At 47.5% G+C, this 11,621-nt stretch overlaps 1 pseudogene; it reads right to left on the bottom strand.

Moving 5' to 3' along the window:
- Positions 1-6,327: 6,327 nt before the first annotated feature.
- On the bottom strand, positions 6,328-9,860 carry LOC136590380 (uncharacterized; annotated as a pseudogene).
- Between the last annotated feature and the right edge of the window lie 1,761 nt (positions 9,861-11,621).

Below are 11,621 nucleotides of genomic sequence, written 5' to 3'. Positions count from 1 at the left end.
ATTTTTTGTTTTTTAAACCACTTTTACTTGATTTGCAGGGAAGGGCTTATATTTAAAGCCCTTCCCTGAAATCAATTGCTGCCAGCAGAATCTTCTACTGCAGCTGACATGTGTGACAGCTGCGGTAGAGAATTGAAGAATTCCTCTGCTGCGTCTGCCACAGATGTGGCACATGTAGCAGCATGGAATTCTTTTAACTAGCAGGGATGAAGGAAATATCTGCCGCATGCAGACGTGTTCTTCATCCCCGCGGGGGACACAGCAGCGGCCGACAGGTAAGTAAATTTATTTTATTTTTTTTACACTACTTTTAATTGGCTTTTTAGGGAAGTGCTTATGAAGCCCCTCCCTGAAAAGCCATTCACGGCTGCTTGGGGTCGGCGGCGACTTCTGCCACTGTCCCCGGCTCTGCACTGCTGTTTTGAGCTATCGGCAGCCGTGGATTTAAAATACCCGCCTGCTGGTTGCTCTGATTGTGATTGGCTAAAGTGCTTCAGTCAATCACAATCAGAGCTACCAGCAGGTGGGTATTTTTAATCCCTGGCTGCTGATAGCTCAGACACGAATGGGGTCATGTTGCGGCACACTGCCTCCTAGGCTCCGAGCCCATGGACTGCAGCTCCGGGCGGAGGGTATCCCTGTACGCACGCCCCACGCTAGCCGCCGACAACCTGTCCGGGGATGAGCTGCAGGTATGTTCGGTGAACATTGGGGACTTTCTGGTACAGGCTTTGCTGGACTCCAGAAGCCTTGGAACACTAGTGCGTGGTTTGTTGGTTAACTCAACGTCTTACAATGGAGGCCGAGTGGGTGTACTGTGCATCCATGGGGACACTCGGGACTACCCCACCGCTACCGTACAAATAGCTACCCCTTGCGGCACCGCTACCCACGAGGTAGGAGTGGTTAAGTCTCTAATGCATGAGGCTATTATCAGAAGGGGCTTTCCACTGTTCTGGGCCATTTGGAGGAAAAGGACTTTGGACAATAAGAATGTGGTTAACAATGTAGTGTGTCAGAAGGTAAGCCCTGAACCGTATGACCCAGACACTGCTGTTCCCGCAGTAGGGGTGACCACAAGTGACGATGTCGATTGTCCCCTAGCTGTACTGGTTGGTGACACTAAAAGCCAGCAGAAGTTCCTGCATGCCAGAACTTGAGGTGTCGCGTGAAAATTTTGGGTCTGCTCAGCTGAAAGACCCAACATTGATCAGGGCCCGTGAGGCCATAAAAAAAATAAATGGTGTACCTCAAACTCCAGGTGGGAGTGAAGCATACCCTTATATGGCTGTTAACAATGACATGTTGTACAGAGTGGATAAGGTGCGCGGGGAAGAACTGGAACATCTGGTGGTACCCCGACCATATTGCCGGGTAGTTCTCGACCTGGCTCATAAACATGTGCTCGGAGGTCATCTGGGGAGTGAAAAAACCCACGAACGAGTGTTGCAAAGGTTCTATTGGCCCGGGGTACATGAGGAGGTTAACAGTATTGCGCCTCATGTCCTATATGTCAATTAACGGCCCCTAAATCACATTTCAGGAGTCCATTGGTGCCATTACCCGTTATCGAGGTACCATTTGACCGGATTGCCATGGATTTAGTAGGTCCAGTAGTGAAGTCCACTAGGGGACATCAGTATATACTGGTCATTCTAGACTATGGCGCGCGGTATCAAGAGGCAATTCCTCTGAGAAACACCTCCTACAAACTCATTGCCCGATAGCTGTTCGAGATGTTCTCCCGCACCGGTATTCCCAAAGAGATCCTTTATGTCAAAAGTAATGAGAGAGATGTGCAAACTTCTAAAGATTAAACAACCGTACCTAAGTATATCACCCGAAAACTGACGGTCTGGTGGAGATCCGGTTTAATAAAACTTTGAAGAGTTTGTTAAAAAGGGTGGTCAGCCAAGATGGGAAGGATTGGGATTGTTTGTTGCCAGCCTTGATGTTCGCAATACGTGAGGCTCCCCAATCCTCCACAGGTTTTTCTCCGTTTGAACTGCTGTATGGTAGACACCCACGCAGTCTCCTCGACCTCGCCAGAGAAACTTGGGAAAGTGAACACACCCCCTACAAAAGTGTGGTAGAACATATTTCAGTAATGCAGGATAGGATAGCAGCTGTCATGCCCATTGTAAAGGAACACTTGGAACAAGCAAAGGTGACACAGAGTCGAGTCTATAACAGGTCGGCCAAAGTCAGAACCTTTTGCCCGGGAGATAGGGTGTTAGTTTTGGTGCCTACAGTAGAGAGCAAGTTCTTAGCCAAATGGCAGGGGCCCTATGAGGTGCTGGAGCACATAGGAGAAGTCAATTATAAAGTGTACCAGCCTGGCGGGAGGAGGCCAGAGCAGGTTTACCATGTGAATTTGCCTAAACCCTGGAAAGAACAAGAGTCTCTGGCAGCTGTGAATGTGCCGAGCTGCCTGATTTTTGTGAAGTCCATGGACAAAGCTCCTGAAGTGGCTATCACAGTGTCCCTGTCTAAGGTACAGAAACAGGAGGCAAAGGAGTTTGTGCTTCGAAACACGGATGTGTTTTCGGAACTACCGGGACGTACGTCAGTGATAAAACATGACCGTCACGGAACCTTATGTACGGGTTCGGGTGAAGCCCTACAGAATTCCTGAAGCACGTAGACAGGCTATATCAAAGGAAGTAAAAAAAGATGTTGGACCTTGGCGTCCTTGAAGTATCAAAAACTGATTGGTCTAGTCCCATTAACCTGATTCCTAAGCCTGATGGCACTTTGAGATTTTGCAACAACTTCAGGAAATTGAACGAAGTCTCTAAGTTTGACTCCTACCTGATGCCACGAGTAGATGAGCTAATAGAAAGGCTAGGTTCTTCTCTACCTTGGACCTGACTAAAGGGTATTGGCAGGTGCCACTTACCGACAAGGCCAAAGAAAGGACTGCCTTTGCTACTCCTGAGGGACTCTTCCAGTATGTCTGCCTACCTTTTGGGCTACATGGGGCACCAGCTACTTTCCAAAGAATGATGGATATCATCCTGAGACCTCACCGTCGGTATGCCTCCGCCTATCTGAATGACATCATTATATTTAGTACTGACTGGGAGAGTCACTTGGCAAAAGTACAGGCGGTAGTTAATTCCCTCAGGGATGCAGGGTTAACGGCAAACCCCAAGAATGTACGTTGGGAGTGGAAGAAGCACGTTATTTGGGGTACATAATAGGAAGAGGAGTTATCAAGCCCCAAATTAATAAAGTAGAGGCAATCCAAAACTGGCCCCAACCATTGACCAAGAAACAGGTGAGGGCGTTTCTCGGGATTGTAGGCTACTACCGCAGGTTCATCCCTAGCTTCGTCACCATAGCAGCGCCCTTGACAGAGCTAACAAAGGGAAGAAGTTCCCCCAATGTCAAGTGGAGTGACGAGGTCGAGCAGGCATTTTGGAAGTTAAAGACAGCCCTGTGTAGAGAGCCGGTCTTAATTACTCCCAACTTCAGCAAAAGATTTGAAGTACAAACAGATGCTTCTGATGTAGGTGTGGGGGCTGTCCTTTCCCAAGTGGTTAGAGACGAGGAGCACCCAGTCACCTATCTTAGTAGGAAACTTACCACCGCAGAGAGAAATTATAGCATTGTGGAACGAGAGTGTCTGGCGATAAAGTGGGCGTTAGAGTCCCTACGGTACGATCTGCTTGGACGACATTTCAGATTGGTGACAGACCACTCCCCTCTCACCTGGATGAGTCAGGCCAAAAAGCGAAATGCTCAGGTGACGAGGTGGTTCTTTACTTTACAAAACTTTAAATTTGTTGTAGAGCACAGGGCTGGAAAGCTACAAGGAAATGCCGATGCGTTGTCCCGAACCCACTGCTTGATTAGTAAAAGTGTTCGCCCCTACAGGTTCGAGCAGAATGGGAGGGTATATGGCGTACTGAGTGACAGGATAGTGGATGGTCGCTACGTCGCCCCAAGGTTCCGTTATTATGCCTAGTGGGGCTGGAGGAAGTGCATGTCCCGCTGTTTGACAAGAAAATTTAGGAGTGCAATGTAATCTCCAGCAAGTAGTTGCTGGAGGTCTTTTCTTTAAAAGTCTTTGGGCCTGGATTTTTGGAATGGATGTCAGGTTGGTAGTGGGGCCATCCATTCCACTTCCTCCACTCCAGGTTATGTGCAAGGTCAATCAGCACAGGTGCTGAGGCTGGGCCAGGAAGAGGTGTATATAAATAGCAGTGTGCACTGACACAGAAGAGACTGGATGGCTGCTGGACCCAGGCAGCCTGAGATACCTGCTGGAGGTAAAAGCCCTGCTGTGTGGTGCACCTGCTGAACGTGACCTATACAGGCAGGGACTGCCTATTACCCTAATGCTGGACTAATGTTGTCTTGCCTGAAGCTAAGGCTGGATTTGTTTTGATTTTCTGGACTGAAATAAACGTAGGTCACGCCTGCACTTGGACTTTACCAACTTGTTTCCGTCTTTGACTGCCGCCAACTCGCACTCTACCGAGTTGCCTTCCCACAATATATATATATATGCTGTTTAACTGTTTTATTAAATATGCTTGAAAAAGGCACATGATACAGTGCCGATACGGGTGGCATTCTAAATAAGGATTATACCAGCTGACGGAGCGCTGTGTCAGATCGACTGGGAAGGGCACCCACGGCTGTTTTGAGTGCAGAGTTTTTTTCTTCATATCTTGGATATTGAAAAGGTTCGCGATCACCAAGGAGTCTTCCTCTACTCCAGACGTCTTTTCGGTCAAAGTCCGGATATTAGAGAAAGGGTATTCCGATTCAACCCTAGGGGACAAGGGGATCAGTTGAGATTTCCCTGGACAGAATTGACCCACCTCACACCAGGTGAGTTAATATTCACCTACATCATCCATCCAATGGTAAATTAATACAAGGCACTTATCTTACAGCTTTTTTTTTAATCATTTGCAATCTGTTCATTGAAATGAGCCGAAACAAATGACCAGAGCTAAAGCTCATTTAAACTGGAAGTCCTAGCTCTCGTCTGGGCAGGGATGGAGAAGTTCAAAGACTGCTTGATCGCATCCACATTCATAGCTTACACAGATAACAATCCTCTGGCACATTTGACGTCAGCAAAATTGGGAGATCTTGAACAAAGATGGACTTCATGGCTGGACAACTTCAACTTTACGATCAAATATAGAGCTGGAAAGACTAACACCAATGCTGATGCCGTATCCAGACAACCTGCATCAGTAGATTACTAGATCAATGGGAGGAGATGGAAATATACCATATAATGTCTGCTCCTCCACAGACACTGACAGACATGAGGAGACGCTGCTGTAGTAATACTGTATAATGTCTCCTCCTCCACAGACACTGACAGACATGAGGAGACGCTGCTGTAGTAATACTGTATAATGTCTCCCCCACAGACACTGACAGACATGAGGAGACGCTGCTGTAGTAATACTGTATAATGTCTCCTCCACAGACAGTGACAGACATAAGGAGACGCTGCTGTAGTAATACTGTATAATGTCTGCCCCTCCACAGACACTGACAGACATGAGGAGACGCTGCTGTAGTAATACTGTATAATGTCTGCTCCTCCACAGACACTGACACACATGAGGAGACGCTGCTGTAGTAATACTGTATAATGTCTGCTCCTCCACAGACACTGGCAGACATGAGGAGACGCTGCTGTAGTAATACTGTATAATGTCTGCTCCTCCACAGACACTGACAGACATGAGGAGACGCTGCCATAGTAATACGGTGTGATGCCTGCTCCTCCACAAACACTGACACACATGAGGAGACGCTGCTGTAGTAATACTGTATAATGTCTGCTCCACAGACACTGACAGACAAGAGGAGACGCTGCTGTAGTAATACTGTATAATGTCTCCTCCACAGACACTGACAGACAAGAGGAGACGCTGCTGTAGTAATACTGTATAATGTCTGCTCCTCCACAGACACTGACAGACAAGAGGAGACGCTGCTGTAGTAATACTGTATAATGTCTCCTCCACAGACACTGACAGACATGAGGAGACGCTGCTGTAATAATACTGTATGATGTCTGCTCTGGACTAATCCTTTATTCAGCAATTACATACCTGCTGAGTGTGAGTTGAACGCTCGAGGTCACATGACATGCTTGGTGGGTCACATGACTAATGGCCATTACTGTGGACAGTCCAGTCCATGGACTATATCGTTCTACTGTACGGATAGGCGGCACTGCGCTGGTATAACTAAGTTATTTGAACAAAGTTTCAAATACATGTTTATTAGAAAACCAGATGATTTCCTGTTATATCGCTAAAGAAATAAAAACTACAAAAGGCAGTAGAAAGTGGAGAACCCCTTTAATAAACTTTTACTTTGCACAGCTTTGACATTTCTACTTATTAGAATCATTGGCTGATGGTATCCCATCTTTAGGTACATTACATGGTGGTGCTGTCGGAGGGGTTTGTTAGAGTTTCTGCTATTGTGGTAGTGAAGAGTACATTTTGGCTTGAGGTGTTAGGTGGATGGATGAGGAATCGCCTTGCCACACACCATTTTGGCTTTGGGCTATTTGAGGTGGCAGCACCTGGGAAACCCCGGTTTTCATGCTTGACACCTCCAAAGGTGAATTCCGGCTTTTCTTGAAGGCCCCCAAGCCATTACATGAACAGATAGTCCTGGTAATGTGGCTGCTGTGGCTGTACTGGGCCATGATGAACAGGAGCATAGTGGCGACACAAGCAGTAGGCAGGGCTGGCGGCACAGGTGAGTACATGATGTCTATGCTGAAGTTCGGGGTGGACAGCAGGCAGTAATGAAGTCCATAGTACAGAACCGAGGTCAGGGAGCACAGAAGTTAAAATAGTCAGGCAGGGTCAGCTCCAGAAAGAAAACTAAACGGGACTTTGTCACAAATGGCATTAGGAGACCAATTGCTTAGGCTTACACCCTAAGGCAGTGGTGGCGAACCTATGGCACGCATTCCAGAGGTGGCACGCAAAGCCCTCCCTACTGGCACTCGCCGCCATCAGCCGCTCACCACTTATGAATACCGGCAGGAGCCGCGGCTCCCCTGCCAGCAGTGCTGGTGACTGGTGTATGGTACTGATGTATTATGTTGCCACCAGAAGTTAGGGGTGGCGACATAATACAACAGTATTGACATTGAGTCTCGCCCCCAGCTTCTTATTGGCTGGGGGCGTGTCTCACCTCCTAAGTGCCGTCCGGCAGTCAGATGAAGCTACAGCGGCGGGAAGCGCAGCGGTGCAGCCAAGTCTCGGTCGGGGAGCACAGCGGTAGCACTGTTAGTGGGATCGGACATTGGCTCTGCACAGCGCACCGCTAAACACAGTGAGCGGGGGACGCAGCTGTCAGCGCACACAGCAGCATACAGAGCTGGCGGCCGGGATGAAGCAGAGAATCAGCTGAGGTGCTACGTAGCGCTTGGGCAGCGTGGAGGGAGCTGTTGGGCTGGGGACATGGGCGCAGGGGGATTGCCATTGCTGTGCATCTATTACACTGTACGTGGAGGGGGTAGGGAGGGGTCCAGCAGGGGAAATGCAGCGTGTTGTAATTTGCAGGTGGGATGAAGGGTTAGGTGAGGGATAAGTCTAACAGTTGGGCTTATATTATTAATTTAAGACTAACTCTTACACTTACCCCTCACCCTAACCCTCAATCCCAGTGAAAAATCACTGCAGGCTGATGTCGGCCTCCTCTGAGCTCTTCTCGGTCAGCATCCAATCGGGAGCTAGGGGTGTGACAGGCACGTTCCTCCTGTCAAACCCGTTGCTTCCGGTGGCGTCAAGGTACACCGGTACCCTGGTGTATTATGCCGTCACCAAAAGTTAGGGGTGGCCACATAATGCAGCAGCATTGACACTTGTTAATGCCCCCAGCTTCGGATTGCCTGGGGGTGTGTTTGTTCCCACAACTCCCGTCCTGGTCGTGGAGTACAGCAGGAGCAGCGGAAGGGCCAATTTCAGTACCATCCTGCTCCTTGAGGAGAGGCCGAGCCTCTACAGCGGCAACTGCACAAGCGGCAGAGGCCTCTATTGCAGATCCGTCCTGGGAGCGTAAGCGACGGGGCCTCTTCAAGTGCCATCCTATCGGCAGCGGCATGGGCGGCAGAGATGGCGTTGATGCAAGGGGGACCCTAAAGGCCAGGTAAAAAGCATTTTGGGCACTCGGTCTCTAAAAGGTTTGCCATCACTGCCCTATGGTATGGATGACTCATATAGGCGGTATGAGCATGCACTGGCCTTTTAGAGATAGAGTGGGATCACCCACAATCATCAAGCGCAGAACTCACGGATCAAGAAGAGGAAGAATCAGCAGCATAGCAGCAGCAACCCCTCATGGCTGCAGGAGCAGATGGGCCGTAATAGAAGCCCACCATGACACTAGGTTTAGTTGTTGCTTCAGTAGTGGTAGAAGTAGTAGGTTTAGGAGGGGTGTCTGTGGCGGACAAGGTTCAGTTGTGATTTCAGTTATAGTGAGAGGGGTAGATTCAGGACTCCCACACACTCGCGTTTTTGTAACGCTGCGTTTTTTGTTAACACGATTGTCAATGGGACGTTCTAATGTTAAAAACGCAACGCAACTTGCGTTTTTGGTGCGTTGCGTTGCATTACAAAAACGCAAGTGTGTGGGAGCCCTCACTGGTGGTATTAGTGGTGGAAGGGGCAGTTGTAATTTTTATAAGTAGTTGTAGGTTAAGTAGTGGTTACAGTGGGTGTAGCGGTGGTGGGAGCTTTATTGGTGGTTTTGGTCATGGTGTTGCTAGTTGTAGTTTATGTGGTAGTAGCAGGTATAGTGGTGGTGGTTGTTGTAGTAGTAGGTGTAGGAGTTGTTGTCGGTGTAGGAGTTGTAGTTGATGTGGTAGTAGCAGGTACAGTAGTGGTGGTTGTAGTAGTAGTAGGTGTAGTAGTTGTTGTCGGTGTAGTAGTTGTAGTTGATGTGGTAGTAGCAGGTACAGTAGTGGCGGTTGTTGTAGTAGTAGGTGTAGTGGTTGTTGTCGGTGTCGTAGTTGTAGTTGGTGTGTTAGTAGCAGGTATAGTGGTGGTGGTTGTTGTAGTAGTAGGTGTAGTGGTTGTTGTCGGTGTCGTAGTTGTAGTTGGTGTGTTAGTAGCAGGTATAGTGGTGGTGGTTGTTGTAGTAGTAGGTGTAGTGGTTGTTGTCGGTGTTGTAGTTGTAGTTTATGTGGTAGTAGCAGGTATAGTGGTGGTGGTTGTTGTAGTAGTAGTTGTTGTCGGTGCTGTAATTGTAGTTGATGTGGTAGTAGCAGGTACAGTAGTGGCGGTTGTTGTAGAAGGTGTAGTGGTTGTTGTCGGTGTTGTAGCTGATGTGGTAGTAGCAGGTACAGTAGTGGCGGTGGTAGTAGGTGTAGTGGTTGTTGTCCGTGTAGTAGTTGTAGTTTATGTGGTAGTAGCAGTTGCAGTAGTGGCGGTTGTTGTAGTAGGTGTAGCGGTTGTTGTCGGTGTAGTAGTTGTAGTTTATGTGGTAGTAGCAGGTATAGTGGTGGTTGTTGTTGTTGTAGTAGTAGTTGTAGTGGTTGTTGTCGGTGCGGTAGTTGTAGTTGGTGTAGTAGCAGGTACAGTCGTGGCGGTTGTTGTAGTAGGTGTAGTGGTTGTTGTCGGTGTAGTCATTGTGCTGGTGTTAGCAGTAGTTGGTGTGGTAGTACTAGATGTAGCAGTGGTTGTAATCGGTGTAGTAGTTGTAGTTTATGTGGTAGTAGCAGTTGCAGTAGTGGCGGTTGTTGTAGTAGGTGTAGTAGTTGTTGTCGGTGTAGTAGTTGTAGTTGATGTGGTAGTAGCAGGTACAGTCGTGGCGGTTGTTGTAGTAGGTGTAGCGGTTGTTGTTGGTGTAGTAGTTGTAGTTTATGTGGTAGTAGCAGGTATAGTGGTGGTTGTTGTAGTAGTAGTTGTAGTGGTTGTTGTCGGTGCGGTAGTTGTAGTTGGTGTAGTAGCAGGTACAGTCGTAGCGGTTGTTGTCGGTGTGGTAGTTGTGTTGATGCTAGTGGCATTTGCTTTGGTAGTAGCATTATTAGTAGCGGATGCTGCTGGTGTGGTCGCTGACCTGCTGGTGGTGGTAGAGTTGCTTGAAGTAGTATTTGTAGGCGAATCTGTAAAAGAAAAAATGTTTGTTACCCTAAAGTAGAAAACCTTTGTGTATGATATAAATATGATATAGAATTAGGCAAACTACCAAATATATCCGCTCAACTTTCCTGACATGTCTTTTTTATTAAGGGGAATTTGCCAGCTAAAACATCTTGTTTTAACACTCCAGTGGGTGGAGCTATTAGCGATTGACAGCTCCCCCTGTATGTGCAGTCATACACAGATTGCTGTCAGTCACTGCTAGCTCCGCCCATTGGACCACTCGGTTCAGAAAGAGCAGAGATAGAAATTAATAAAACACAAGTTATACTGAGTCTTTCCCCATAAAAGTATATATCCATCTGCTCAGCTCCTCCTGCTCTATAACATGATGCCTGCGGTTAGGACAGCAGGGTCCAGCTGACACGCTCCCTTTAACCCCTTCCCGCCCTATGATGTAAGGGTACGTCATGGCAGGCTGGTACTTCCCGCAAAATGACGTACCCTTACGTCATCGGGATAGCGCGAGATCATGACTGATCTCGCGCTATCCCGCAGCAGGAGCCGGCTGTCAGTCACAGCCGGCGTCCCGCTGCAACAGCAGGGGGGCATCGGAGATGCGCCCCCGCTGTTAACCTCTTCCCTGCCGCAATCTAATTAGTGGCAGTAGCCCTGCCATGCCTTATCACAGCGATCATAAGTGCAGTGATGCAAGTCACTCAGTGGTGTAAAAAAAAGAAAAGAAAAATGTTTAAAAAAATGTTAAAAAAACCTTTTTTGTGCTTTTTCTAATATTAGCATTACAAAAGGTAAAAAAAAGTTAAAGTAGCACATATTTGGTATTGACGCGTCTGTAAGGACGTGTACAAAAAGTTGAACACGCTTTTTATTTTGTACGGCAAAAAGTGTAAAAAAACCGCTAAAAAACAGAGGCAAAATGCTAATTTTTAGCATTTTGCCTCCCAAAAAAGCCGTATATTCCCCCAAATAAAAAACTACAGCTTGTCTCGCAAAAAATAAGCCCTCATAGAGCTCCGTACATAGAAAAATAAAAAGGTTACAGGACTTTGAATGCAGCGATAGAGAAAAAATTTTTCCAAAAAAGGGGTTTTATTGCAAAAAAGTGTAAAAACCTAAAAAATATTTCCTGAAAATTCTCCATAGCAACACTGCATCCAATACAATCAGGAGACCCGGTCTCATCAGAGCTGCCATTAGTAGCGCCTCAAAATGTGGGTCTGCAGTATCAGTTCCCATTGCATGAGGATTAATCACTTGCAGATCTCTTCTAGTAATTGCAGAGTTAATAGTTGGGTTTTGCTGATTAGAATCACAGTATGTTAACCAAACAGAGAATGCCTTAACCCCACAGGGCGTACATTTACATCCTGGATGTGTGGGGTTAATAAGGAGAGGGATCGCCATAATCTGTAATAGCCGACACCCGCCTGCAACTTCCGTGATCAGCGCTAATGCTGATTGGGGCTATTAGCCTTCTAAATGCCCCATCGTTATTCAGGGGTCCCGATTGGC

The sequence above is a fragment of the Eleutherodactylus coqui genome, chromosome 1 (genome assembly GCF_035609145.1).
Source record: "Eleutherodactylus coqui strain aEleCoq1 chromosome 1, aEleCoq1.hap1, whole genome shotgun sequence".
Classification (NCBI taxonomy): domain Eukaryota; kingdom Metazoa; phylum Chordata; class Amphibia; order Anura; family Eleutherodactylidae; genus Eleutherodactylus; species Eleutherodactylus coqui.
Note: the sequence above shows the minus strand (reverse complement) of the source record. Positions and strands in the feature narration are given on the sequence as shown.